We start from the raw sequence: 13,851 nt of genomic DNA on the forward strand, positions 1-13,851 counted from the left end.
ACTTCGCAATGAATATTATATCTTATCATGGAACATAGAAGTGAGATGCGATATCGCGTTCTAAGAAGCATTAGAATTCTATTGCTGTGATACGTAGACATCTGCAAACAATATTTCCTAGCAAGGAAGTGTCGCATTTACATTCTTGTGAAGTGAAATCGAGGTATACATGACACTTCGCAATGAATATTATATCTTATCATGGAACATAGAAGTGAGATGCGATATCGCGTTCCAAGAAGCATTAGAACACGAATGGTACGATACGTAGACAGATGCAAACGCTACTTCCTAGCATGGAAGTGTCGCATTTACATTCTTTTGAAGTGAATACGATATATACATGACACTTCGCAATGAATATTATATCTTATCATGAAACATAGGAATGAGGTGCTATATCGCGTTTTGAGAAGCATTAGAACTCTATTGCTAATATACGTAGACATCTGCAAACTCTATTTCCTAGCAAGGAAATTTCGCACTTACATTTCACTGAAGTGAATACGAGGTATACATAACATTACACAAAGAATATTATATCTTACTACGAAACATAGAAATGAAATACGACATCTCGTTCTAAGAAGCATTAGTGATCTATTGCTGTGATACGTAGACATCTGCAAACGCTATTTCCTAGCATGGAAGCGTCGCATTTACATTCTTTTGATGTGAATACGAGATATACATGACACTTCGCAATGAATATTATATCTTATCATGAAACATAGGAAGGAGGTGCTATATCGCGTTTTGAGAAGCATTAGAACTCTATTGCTACGATACGTAGACATCTGCAAAGGCTTTTCCCTAGCATGGAAGGGTCGCATTTACATTCATTTGAAGTGAATACGAGGTATACATGACACTTCGCAATGAATATTATACGTTATCATGAAACATAGAAATGAAATACGACATCCCGTTTTAAGAAGCATTAGTACTCTATTGCTGTGATACGTAGACATCTGCAAACGCTATTTCCTAGCATGGAAGTGTCGCATTTACATTCGTTTGAAGTGAATACGAGATATACATGACACTTCGCAATGAATATTATATCTTATCATGAAACATAGGAATGAGGTGCTATATCGCGTTTTAAGAAGCATTAGAACTCTATTGCTACGATACGTAGAATCTGCAAACGCTATTTCCTAGCATGGAAGTGTCGCATTTACATTCATTTGAAGTGAATACGAGGTATACATGACACTTCGCAATGAATATTATACGTTATCATGAAACATAGAAGAGAGATGCGATATCGCGTTTTAGGAAGCATTGGAACTCTATTGCTGCGATACGTAGACATCTGCAAACGCTATTTCCTAGCATGGAAGTGTCGCATTTACATTCTTTTGATGTGAATACGAGATATACATGACACTTCGCAATGAATATTATATCATAACATGAAACAAAGGAATGAGGTGCTATATCGCGTTTTGAGAAGCATTAGAACTCTATTGCTAATATACGTAGACATCTGCAAACTCTATTTCCTAGCAAGGAAATTTCGCACTTACATTTCACTGAAGTGAATACGAGGTATACATAACATTACACAAAGAATATTATATCTTACTACGAAACATAGAAATGAAATACGACATCTCGTTCTAAGAAGCATTAGTGATCTATTGCTGTGATACGTAGACATCTGCAAACGCTATTTCCTAGCATGGAAGCGTCGCATTTACATTCTTTTGATGTGAATACGAGATATACATGACACTTCGCAATGAATATTATATCTTATCATGAAACATAGGAAGGAGGTGCTATATCGCGTTTTGAGAAGCATTAGAACTCTATTGCTACGATACGTAGACATCTGCAAAGGCTTTTCCCTAGCATGGAAGGGTCGCATTTACATTCATTTGAAGTGAATACGAGGTATACATGACACTTCGCAATGAATATTATACGTTATCATGAAACATAGAAATGAAATACGACATCTCGTTTTAAGAAGCATTAGTACTCTATTGCTGTGATACGTAGACATCTGCAAACGCTATTTCCTAGCATGGAAGTGTCGCATTTACATTCGTTTGAAGTGAATACGAGATATACATGACACTTCGCAATGAATATTATATCTTATCATGAAACATAGCAGTGAGATGCGATATCGCGTTTTAAGAAGCATTAGAACTCTATTGCTACGATACGTAGAATCTGCAAACGCTATTTCCTAGCATGGAAGTGTCGCATTTACATTCTTTTGATGTGAATACGATATATACATGACACTTCGCAATGAATATTATATCTTATCATGAAACATAGGAATGAGGTGCTATATCGCGTTTTAAGAAGCATTAGAACTCTATTGCTACGATACGTAGAATCTGCAAACGCTATTTCCTAGCATGGAAGTGTCGCATTTACATTCTTTTGATGTGAATACGATATATACATGACACTTCGCAATGAATATTATATCTTATCATGAAACATAGGAATGAGGTGCTATATCGCGTTTTAAGGAGCATTAGAGCTCTATTGCTACGATACGTAGACATCTGCAAACGCTACTTCCTAGCATGGAAGTGTCGCATTTACATTCTTTTGATGTGAATACGAGATATACATGACACTTCGCAATGAATATTATATCTTATCATGAAACATAGAAGTGAGATGCGATATCGCGTTCTAAGAAGCATTAGAACTCTAGTGCTACGATACGTAGACATCTGCAAACGCCATTTCCTAGCATGGAAGTGTCGCATTTACATTCGTTTGAAGTGAATACGAGATATACATGACACTTCGCAATGAATATTATATCTTATCATGAAACATAGGAATGAGGTGCTATATCGCGTTTTGAGAAGCATTAGAACTCTATTGCTACGATACGTAGGCATCTGCAAACGCTATTTCCTAGCATGGAAGGGTCGCATTTACATTCTTTTGAAGTGAATACGAGGTATACATGACACTTCGCAATGAATATTATATCTTATCATGAAACATAAATGTGAGATGCGATATCGCGTTCTAAGAAGCATTAGAACTCTATTGCTACGATACGTAGACATCTGCAAAGGCAATTCCCTAGCATGGAAGGGTCGCATTTACATTCTTTTGAAGTGAGTACGAGGTATACATATCACTCCATAATGAATATTATATCTTATCATGAAACATAGAGGTGAGATGCGATATCGCTTTTTAGGAAGCATGAGAACTCTATTGCTACGACATGTAGACATCTGCAAACGCTATGTCCTAGCATGGAAGTGTCGCATTTACATTCATTTGAAGTGAATACGAGGTATACATGACACTTCGCAATGAATATTATACCTTGTCATGAAACATAGAAGAGAGATGCGATATCGCGTTTTAGGAAGCATTGGAACTATATTGCTGCGATACGTAGACATCTGCAAACGCTATTTCCTAGCATGGAAGTGTCGCATTTACATTCGTTTGAAGTGAATACGAGATATACATGACACTTCGCAATGAATATTATATCTTATCATGAAACATAGCAGTGAGATGCGACATCTCGTTTTAAGAAGCATTATTACTCTATTGCTACGATACGTAGACATCTGCAAACGCTATTTCCTAGCATGGAAGTGTCGCATTTACATTTATTTGAAGTGAATACGAGGTATACATGACACTTCGCAATGAATATTATACCTTATCATGAAACATAGAAATGAAATACGACATCTCGTTTTAAGAAGCATTAGTACTCTATTGCTGTGATACGTAGACATCTGCAAACGCTATTTCCTAGCATGGAAGTGTCGCATTTACATTCATTTGAAGTGAATACGAGGTATACATGACACTTCGCAATGAATATAATATCTTATCATGAAACATAGAAGTGAGATGCGATATCGCGTTCTAAGAAGCATTAGAACTCTATTGCTACGACACGTAGACATCTGCAAACGCTATTTCCTAGCATGGAAGTGTCGCATTTACATTCGTTTGAAGTGAATACGAGATATACATGACACTTCGCAATGAATATTATATCTTATCATGAAACATAGGAAGGAGGTGCTATATCGCATTTTGGGAAGCATTAGAACTCTATCGCTACGATACGTAGACATCTGCAAAGGCTATTCCCTAGCATGGAAGGGTCGCATTTACATTCTTTTGATGTGAATACGAGATATACATGACACTTCGCAATGAATATTGTATCTTATCATGAAACATAGAATTGAGATGCGATATCGCGCTCTAAGAAGCATTAGAACTCTGTTGCTGCGACACGTAGACATCTGCAAACAATATTTCCTAGCAAGGAAGTGTCGCATTTACATTCTTGTGAAGTGAAATCGAGGTATACATCACACTTCGCAATGAATATTATACCTTGTCATGAAACATAGGAATGAAGTGCTATATCGCGTTTTGAGAAGCATTAGAGCTCTATTGCTACGATACGTAGGCATCTGCAAACGCTATTTCCTAGGATGGAAGGGTCGCATTTACATTCTTTTGAAGTGAGTACGAGGTATACATAACACTCCATAATGAGTATTATATCTTCTCATGAAACATAGCAGTGAGATGCGATACCGCGTATTAAGAAGCATTAGAACTCTATTGCTACGATACGTAGACATCAGCAAACGCTATTTCCTAGCATGGAAGTGTCGCATTTACATTCGTTTGAAGTGAATACGAGATATACATGACACTTCGCAATGAATATTATATCTTATCATGAAACATAGCAGTGAGATGCGACATCTCGTTTTAAGAAGCATTATTACTCTATTGCTACGATACGTAGACATCTGCAAACGCTATTTCCTAGCATGGAAGTGTCGCATTTACATTCGCTTGAAGTGAATACGAGGTATACATGACACTTCGCAATGAAAATTATATCTTATCATGAAACATAGAAGTGAGATGCGATATGGCATTTTAAGAATCATTAGAACTCTATTGCTACGATACGTAGACATCTGCAAAGGCTATTCCCTAGCATGGAAGGGTCGCATTTACATTGATTTGAAGTGAATACGAGGTATACATGACACTTCGTAATGAATATTATACCTTATCATGAAACATAGAAGAGTGATGCGATATCGCGTTTTAGGAAGCATTTGAACTCTATTGCTGCGATACGTAGACATCTGCAAACGCTATTTCCTAGCATGGAAGTGTCGCAATTACATTCTTTTGATGTGAATACGAGATATACATGACACTTCGCAATGAATATTATATCTTATCATGAAACATAGGAATGAGGTGCCATATCGCCTTTTGAGAAGCACTAGAACTCTATTGCTACGATACGTAGACATCTGCAAACGCTGTTTCCTAGCATGGAAGTGTCGCATTTACATTCGTTTGAAGTGAATACGAGATATACATGACACTTCGCAATGAATATTATATCTTATCATGAAACATAGGAATGAGGTGCTATATCGCGTTTTGAGAAGCATTAGAACTTTGTTGCCTATATACGTAGACATCTGCAAACTCTATTTCCTAGCAAGGAAATTTCGCACTTACATTCCACTGAAGTGAATACGAGGTATACATAACATTACACAATGAATATTATATCTTATTACGAAACATGGATATGAAATACGACATCTCGTTTTAAGAAGCATTAGTACTCTATTGCTGTGATACGTAGACATCTGCAAACGCTATTTCCTAGCATGGAAGTGTCGCATTTACATTCGTTTGAAGTGAGTACGAGATATACATGACACTTCGCAATGAATATTATATCTTATCATGAAACATAGGAATGAGGTGCCATATCGCGTTTTGAGAAGCATTAGAACTCTATTGCCTATATACGTAGACATCTGCAAACTCTATTTCCTAGCAAGGAAATTTCGCACTTACATTCCACTGAAGTGAATACGAGGTATACATAACATTACATAATGAATATTATATCTTATTACGAAACATAGATATGAAATACGACATCTCGTTTTAAGAAGCATTAGTACTCTATTGCTGTGATACGTAGACATCTGCAAACAATATTTCCTAGCAAGGAAGTGTAGCATTTACATTCTTGTGAAGTGAAATCGAGGTATACATGACACTTCGCAATGAATATTATACCTTATCATGAAACATAGAAGGGAGATGCGATATCGCGTTTTAGGAAGCATTGGAACTCTATTGTTTCGACACGTAGTCATCTGGAAACGCTATTTCCTAGCAAGGAAGTGTCGCATTTACATCCTTTTGAAGTGAATACGAGGTATACATGACACTTCGCAATGAATATTATATCTGACCATGAAACATAGATATGAGATGCGACATCTCGTTTTAAAAAGCATTAGAACTCTATTGCTACGATACGTAGACATCTGCAAACGCTATTTCCTAGCATGTAAGTGTCGCATTTACATTCTTTTGATGTGAATACAAGATATACATGACACTTCGGAATGAACATTATATCTTCTCTTGAAACATAGCAGTGAGATGCGATATCGCGTTTTAAGATGCATTAGAACTCTATTGCTACGATACGTAGTCATCTGGAAACGCTATTTCCTAGCAAGGAAGTGTCGCATTTACATTCTTTTGAAGTGAATACGAGGTATACATGACACTTCGCAATGAATATTATATCTTATCATGAAACATAAAAGTGAGATGCGATATCGCGTTCTAAGAAGCATTAGAACTATATTGCTACGATTCGTAGACATCTGCAAACGCTATTTCCTAGCATGGAAGTGTCGCATTTACATTCGTTTGAAGGGAATACGAGATATACATGACACTTCGCAATGAATATTATATCTTATCATGAAACATAGGAATGAGGTGCTATATCGCGTTTTGAGAAGCATTAGATCTCTATTTCTACGATACGTAGACATCTGCAAACGCTATTTCCTAGCATGCAAGTGTCGGATTTACATTCTTTTGAAGTGAATACGAGGTATACATGACACTTCGCAATGAATATTATATCTTATCATGAAACATAAAACTGAGATGCGATATCGCGTTCTAAGGAGCATTAGAACTCTATTGCTACGATACGTAGACATCTGCAAACGCTATTTCCTGGCATGGAAGTGTCGCATTTACATTCGTTTGAAGTGAATACGAGATATACATGACACTTCGCGATGAATATTATTTCTTATCATGAAACATAGAAGTGAGATGCGATATGGCATTTTAAGAATCATTAGAACTCTATTGTTTCGACACGTAGTCATCTGGAAACGCTATTTCCTAGCAAGGAAGTGTCGCATTTACATCCTTTTGAAGTGAATGCGAGGTATACATGACACTTCGCAATGAATATTATATCTGATCATGAAACATAGATATGAGATGCGACATCTCGTTATAAAAAGCATTAGAACTCTATTGCTACGATACGTAGACATCTTCAAACGCTATTTCCTAGCATGTAAGTGCCGCATTTACATTCTTTTGATGCGAATACGAGATATACATGACACTTCGCAATGAACATTATATCTTCTCTTGAAACATAGCAGTGAGATGCGATATCGCGTTTTAAGAAGCATTAGAACTCTATTGCTACGATACGTAGTCATCTGGAAGCGCTATTTCCTAGCATGGAAGTGTCGCATTTACATTCTTTTGATGTGAATACGAGATATACATGACACTTCGCAATGAAAATTATATCTTATCATGAAACATAGAAGTGAGATGCGATACGGCATTTTAAGAATCATTAGAACTCTATTGCTACGATACGTAGACATCTGCAAAGGCTATTCCCTAGCATGGAAGGGTCGCATTTACATTGATTTGAAGTGAATACGAGGTATACATGACACTTCGTAATGAATATTATACCTTATCATGAAACATAGAAGAGTGATGCGATATCGCGTTTTAGGAAGCATTTGAACTCTATTGCTGCGATACGTAGGCATCTGCAAACGCTATTTCCTAGCATGGAAGTGTCGCAATTACATTCTTTTGATGTGAATACGAGATATACATGACACTTCGCAATGAATATTATATCTTATCATGAAACATAGGAATGAGGTGCCATATCGCCTTTTGAGAAGCACTAGAACTCTATTGCTACGATACGTAGACATCTGCAAACGCTATTTCCTAGCATGGAAGTGTCGCATTTACATTCTTTTGAAGTGAATACGAGGTATACATGACACTTCGCAATGAATATTATACCTTATCATGAAACATAGGAATGAGGTGCTATATCGCGTTTTGAGAAGCATTAGATCTCTATTGCTACGATACGTAGACATCTGCAAACGCTATTTCCTAGCATGGAAGTGTCGGATTTACATTCTTTTGAAGTGAATACGAGGTATACATGACACTTCGCAATGAATATTATATCTTATCATGAAGCATAAAACTGAGATGCGATATCGCGTTCTAAGGAGCATTAGAACTCTATTGCTACGATACGTAGACATCTGCAAACGCTATTTCCTGGCATGGAAGTGTCGCATTTACATTCGTTTGAAGTGAATACGAGATATACATGACACTTCGCAATGAATATTATATCTTATCATGAAACATAGGAATGAGGTGCCATATCGCGTTTTGAGAAGCATTAGAACTCTATTGCCTATATACGTAGACATCTGCAAACTCTATTTCCTAGCAAGGAAATTTCGCACTTACATTCCACTGAAGTGAATACGAGGTATACATAACATTACACAATGAATATTATATCTTATTACGAAACATAGATATGAAATACGACATCTCGTTTTAAGAAGCATTAGTACTCTATTGCTGTGATACGTAGACATCTGCAAACAATATTTCCTAGCAAGGAAGTGTCGCATTTACATTCTTGTGAAGTGAAATCGAGGTATACATCACACTTCGCAATGAATATTATACCTTGTCATGAAACATAGGAATGAAGTGCTATATCGCGTTTTGAGAAGCATTAGAGCTCTATTGCTACGATACGTAGGCATCTGCAAACGCTATTTCCTAGGATGGAAGGGTCGCATTTACATTCTTTTGAAGTGAGTACGAGGTATACATAACACTCCATAATGAGTATTATATCTTCTCATGAAACATAGCAGTGAGATGCGATACCGCGTATTAAGAAGCATTAGAACTCTATTGCTACGATACGTGGACATCAGCAAACGCTATTTCCTAGCATGGAAGTGTCGCATTTACATTCGTTTGAAGTGAATACGAGATATACATGACACTTCGCAATGAATATTATATCTTATCATGAAACATAGCAGTGAGATGCGACATCTCGTTTTAAGAAGCATTATTACTCTATTGCTACGATACGTAGACATCTGCAAACGCTATTTCCTAGCATGGAAGTGTCGCATTTACATTCGCTTGAAGTGAATACGAGGTATACATGACACTTCGCAATGAAAATTATATCTTATCATGAAACATAGAAGTGAGATGCGATATGGCATTTTAAGAATCATTAGAACTCTATTGCTACGATACGTAGACATCTGCAAAGGCTATTCCCTAGCATGGAAGGGTCGCATTTACATTGATTTGAAGTGAATACGAGGTATACATGACACTTCGTAATGAATATTATACCTTATCATGAAACATAGAAGAGTGATGCGATATCGCGTTTTAGGAAGCATTTGAACTCTATTGCTGCGATACGTAGACATCTGCAAACGCTATTTCCTAGCATGGAAGTGTCGCAATTACATTCTTTTGATGTGAATACGAGATATACATGACACTTCGCAATGAATATTATATCTTATCATGAAACATAGGAATGAGGTGCCATATCGCCTTTTGAGAAGCACTAGAACTCTATTGCTACGATACGTAGACATCTGCAAACGCTGTTTCCTAGCATGGAAGTGTCGCATTTACATTCGTTTGAAGTGAATACGAGATATACATGACACTTCGCAATGAATATTATATCTTATCATGAAACATAGGAATGAGGTGCTATATCGCGTTTTGAGAAGCATTAGAACTTTGTTGCCTATATACGTAGACATCTGCAAACTCTATTTCCTAGCAAGGAAATTTCGCACTTACATTCCACTGAAGTGAATACGAGGTATACATAACATTACACAATGAATATTATATCTTATTACGAAACATGGATATGAAATACGACATCTCGTTTTAAGAAGCATTAGTACTCTATTGCTGTGATACGTAGACATCTGCAAACGCTATTTCCTAGCATGGAAGTGTCGCATTTACATTCGTTTGAAGTGAGTACGAGATATACATGACACTTCGCAATGAATATTATATCTTATCATGAAACATAGGAATGAGGTGCCATATCGCGTTTTGAGAAGCATTAGAACTCTATTGCCTATATACGTAGACATCTGCAAACTCTATTTCCTAGCAAGGAAATTTCGCACTTACATTCCACTGAAGTGAATACGAGGTATACATAACATTACATAATGAATATTATATCTTATTACGAAACATAGATATGAAATACGACATCTCGTTTTAAGAAGCATTAGTACTCTATTGCTGTGATACGTAGACATCTGGAAACAATATTTCCTAGCAAGGAAGTGTAGCATTTACATTCTTGTGAAGTGAAATCGAGGTATACATGACACTTCGCAATGAATATTATACCTTATCATGAAACATAGAAGGGAGATGCGATATCGCGTTTTAGGAAGCATTGGAACTCTATTGTTTCGACACGTAGTCATCTGGAAACGCTATTTCCTAGCAAGGAAGTGTCGCATTTACATCCTTTTGAAGTGAATACGAGGTATACATGACACTTCGCAATGAATATTATATCTGACCATGAAACATAGATATGAGATGCGACATCTCGTTTTAAAAAGCATTAGAACTCTATTGCTACGATACGTAGACATCTGCAAACGCTATTTCCTAGCATGTAAGTGTCGCATTTACATTCTTTTGATGTGAATACAAGATATACATGACACTTCGGAATGAACATTATATCTTCTCTTGAAACATAGCAGTGAGATGCGATATCGCGTTTTAAGATGCATTAGAACTCTATTGCTACGATACGTAGTCATCTGGAAACGCTATTTCCTAGCAAGGAAGTGTCGCATTTACATTCTTTTGAAGTGAATACGAGGTATACATGACACTTCGCAATGAATATTATATCTTATCATGAAACATAAAAGTGAGATGCGATATCGCGTTCTAAGAAGCATTAGAACTATATTGCTACGATTCGTAGACATCTGCAAACGCTATTTCCTAGCATGGAAGTGTCGCATTTACATTCGTTTGAAGGGAATACGAGATATACATGACACTTCGCAATGAATATTATATCTTATCATGAAACATAGGAATGAGGTGCTATATCGCGTTTTGAGAAGCATTAGATCTCTATTTCTACGATACGTAGACATCTGCAAACGCTATTTCCTAGCATGCAAGTGTCGGATTTACATTCTTTTGAAGTGAATACGAGGTATACATGACACTTCGCAATGAATATTATATCTTATCATGAAACATAAAACTGAGATGCGATATCGCGTTCTAAGGAGCATTAGAACTCTATTGCTACGATACGTAGACATCTGCAAACGCTATTTCCTGGCATGGAAGTGTCGCATTTACATTCGTTTGAAGTGAATACGAGATATACATGACACTTCGCGATGAATATTATGTCTTATCATGAAACATAGAAGTGAGATGCGATATGGCATTTTAAGAATCATTAGAACTCTATTGTTTCGACACGTAGTCATCTGGAAACGCTATTTCCTAGCAAGGAAGTGTCGCATTTACATCCTTTTGAAGTGAATGCGAGGTATACATGACACTTCGCAATGAATATTATATCTGATCATGAAACATAGATATGAGATGCGACATCTCGTTATAAAAAGCATTAGAACTCTATTGCTACGATACGTAGACATCTTCAAACGCTATTTCCTAGCATGTAAGTGCCGCATTTACATTCTTTTGATGCGAATACGAGATATACATGACACTTCGCAATGAACATTATATCTTCTCTTGAAACATAGCAGTGAGATGCGATATCGCGTTTTAAGAAGCATTAGAACTCTATTGCTACGATACGTAGTCATCTGGAAGCGCTATTTCCTAGCATGGAAGTGTCGCATTTACATTCTTTTGATGTGAATACGAGATATACATGACACTTCGCAATGAAAATTATATCTTATCATGAAACATAGAAGTGAGATGCGATACGGCATTTTAAGAATCATTAGAACTCTATTGCTACGATACGTAGACATCTGCAAAGGCTATTCCCTAGCATGGAAGGGTCGCATTTACATTGATTTGAAGTGAATACGAGGTATACATGACACTTCGTAATGAATATTATACCTTATCATGAAACATAGAAGAGTGATGCGATATCGCGTTTTAGGAAGCATTTGAACTCTATTGCTGCGATACGTAGGCATCTGCAAACGCTATTTCCTAGCATGGAAGTGTCGCAATTACATTCTTTTGATGTGAATACGAGATATACATGACACTTCGCAATGAATATTATATCTTATCATGAAACATAGGAATGAGGTGCCATATCGCCTTTTGAGAAGCACTAGAACTCTATTGCTACGATACGTAGACATCTGCAAACGCTATTTCCTAGCATGGAAGTGTCGCATTTACATTCTTTTGAAGTGAATACGAGGTATACATGACACTTCGCAATGAATATTATACCTTATCATGAAACATAGGAATGAGGTGCTATATCGCGTTTTGAGAAGCATTAGATCTCTATTGCTACGATACGTAGACATCTGCAAACGCTATTTCCTAGCATGGAAGTGTCGGATTTACATTCTTTTGAAGTGAATACGAGGTATACATGACACTTCGCAATGAATATTATATCTTATCATGAAGCATAAAACTGAGATGCGATATCGCGTTCTAAGGAGCATTAGAACTCTATTGCTACGATACGTAGACATCTGCAAACGCTATTTCCTGGCATGGAAGTGTCGCATTTACATTCGTTTGAAGTGAATACGAGAAATACATGACACTTCGCAATGAATATTATATCTTATCATGAAACATAGGAATGAGGTGCTATATCGCGTTTTGAGAAGCATTAGAACTCTATTGCTACGATACGTAGACATCTGCAAACTCTATTTCCTAGCAAGGAAATTTCGCACTTACATTCCACTGAAGTGAATACGAGGTATACATAACATTACACAATGAATATTATATCTTATTACGAAACATAGATATGAAATACGACATCTCGTTTTAAGAAGCATTAGTACTCTATTGCTGTGATACGTAGACATCTGCAAACAATATTTCCTAGCAAGGAAGTGTCGCATTTACATTCTTGTGAAGTGAAATCGAGGTATACATCACACTTCGCAATGAATATTATACCTTGTCATGAAACATAGGAATGAAGTGCTATATCGCGTTTTGAGAAGCATTAGAGCTCTATTGCTACGATACGTAGGCATCTGCAAACGCTATTTCCTAGGATGGAAGGGTCGCATTTACATTCTTTTGAAGTGAGTACGAGGTATACATAACACTCCATAATGAGTATTATATCTTCTCATGAAACATAGCAGTGAGATGCGATACCGCGTATTAAGAAGCATTAGAACTCTATTGCTACGATACGTAGACATCAGCAAACGCTATTTCCTAGCATGGAAGTGTCGCATTTACATTCGTTTGAAGTGAATACGAGATATACATGACACTTCGCAATGAATATTATATCTTATCATGAAACATAGCAGTGAGATGCGACATCTCGTTTTAAGAAGCATTATTACTCTATTGCTACGATACGTAGACATCTGCAAA

Source organism: Xylocopa sonorina, unplaced genomic scaffold (assembly GCF_050948175.1).
Source record: "Xylocopa sonorina isolate GNS202 unplaced genomic scaffold, iyXylSono1_principal scaffold0125, whole genome shotgun sequence".
NCBI classification, from domain to species: domain Eukaryota; kingdom Metazoa; phylum Arthropoda; class Insecta; order Hymenoptera; family Apidae; genus Xylocopa; species Xylocopa sonorina.